Here is a 1,850-nt window from a genome sequence, read left to right on the forward strand (position 1 = left end):
GAAGAGTCGACAATAAACCTCTAAAGACTTTGAAATCCACATTGGCAATGAATCAAATGTCACTACTAATCGCATAATAAAAATCATATGGTATGATGAAAATATTCCGCTGTGAACTGCACTGTTATAAATGACCCGTGGAAAGACTAGGAATACAAAGCACTCCTGAAGTGGCTTTAATAACAGAAACAAGTCTGGTGTAATAACGCGCACTAAAGAATTGCTTTAACCTTGGGGCAGTACAGTTCCATGTCATTTGCCATTCTGGTGGCCGCCGCTTGCCCTCGCCTCTCTCACGCAATTGCCTAATTCAGTACGTGCTCACACAGGCGCGAGAGAGAACTCCTCGAGAAAAGCCCGTTAATTGTCACTCCCAATAAATTGCGTTTAAAGATAACTATGTTTCAGAAGCATCGGCACAACAAATGAGAAAACATTTGCAAGGCTGCATCTGTTTCGTACGAATATGAATGCAGGGACAAAGTGTAACAAGGAGGATGATTGTAAATGTTCAATGATAGTTCAATATGATTGGTGTTGGGGGGGGGGGGGGGGGTGGAGGGCGTGGCTGTGGGGGTGTTATACTTCTACCTCGATTAAACAACAGAGGAAATTAAATATATCGTCGTAACCAAACATAAATCTTTATTCCATGTGTACACTATTTTATTCACCTTATACAGAACGTTCTAGGATTTCCCATCAGCATCAGAAAGGATTTAACTATAACACAATCCTAAGCAGCATGATGGGCGAACATTCAAAATTCAAACGTCCATGAAGATCTTAGGAATAGCCACCTATCAGAAATTCACAGTGAAATCCAAATAAAGGAAATGCCATACTTGCTGTATAATTGAAACTTGCAGATTACTGGTTAGGGGTTGACTTATTATTAATAATTATTTAGCCTTTAGTTAATTAGACATGAATGCACGTGTAAAAACTGGGATCTTGCGAAATCTGTTTAACGGCAGTTTGCACCTTAGTCACCGATGGGGAAAATTAATGTAATGATCAGAGGTGGAAAATGACTTTGGATTTTTAATTTATCTCACTATCTTAATAAAAATATTTACCAGATGATCGCAAGAGAAACAAATCAATGTTTTTACATTAATTCCCCATTTGTAATGTAATGATCTTACACATACATCTTTAATATTTCTTACACTCTAAACAAAGTAAAATGTATCAATGGGATTAATTACCGTTAAAACATTTAACTTATATAGGCTTTATAAAATGAAGCCTTTGGGACCCAAACTGTTTTTTAATGTTGATAAATATGTAAAAGCAAACAGTGTCTTAAAAAGGTTATTCGGTATCATACTACAAGGGAGACTGGTTTAACTAGACAGAAATGCACTAAAACGCCGCCATTTCTATTGAATTTTTAACCAAGAGGTTTTAACGTTGAGCCTTGACGCAAATAAAATATTGATCTTTAGTGCGCAGGAGTAAAAAAATGACAGCATCGCAATAATTTTATAAATCTGGCATGTGCACCCTCTGCTACGCAATGAAACTGAAATATAGCGGCAGGAGTAAAAGAGGCAGAGAAGGCAATCCAATTCAATGACAGGAACAGGAGATTTTTCAGGAACTTAATAGTGACGAACGGCGTGTTTTGAAATAGAGAATCTTAAACATCGTCCCTCCAAGTCCTTGACTAACTAACTGTTTACATGGCACTTGAGATTGTCAAAACGCTTAAGTTTCCGATTCTGTTTTCTTTCAGTTTGTGTGAATCACCGAGACGGAAAAAGCCACAAGCCCAGTCCAGGCTGTAAAATATCAGCCATTCTTCAGCAATTAAAAACAATGGGCCTTATAGCTGCCAGATTTTA

Source organism: Cetorhinus maximus, chromosome 1 (genome assembly GCF_964194155.1).
Source record: "Cetorhinus maximus chromosome 1, sCetMax3.hap1.1, whole genome shotgun sequence".
Taxonomy (NCBI): Eukaryota; Metazoa; Chordata; class Chondrichthyes; order Lamniformes; family Cetorhinidae; genus Cetorhinus; species Cetorhinus maximus.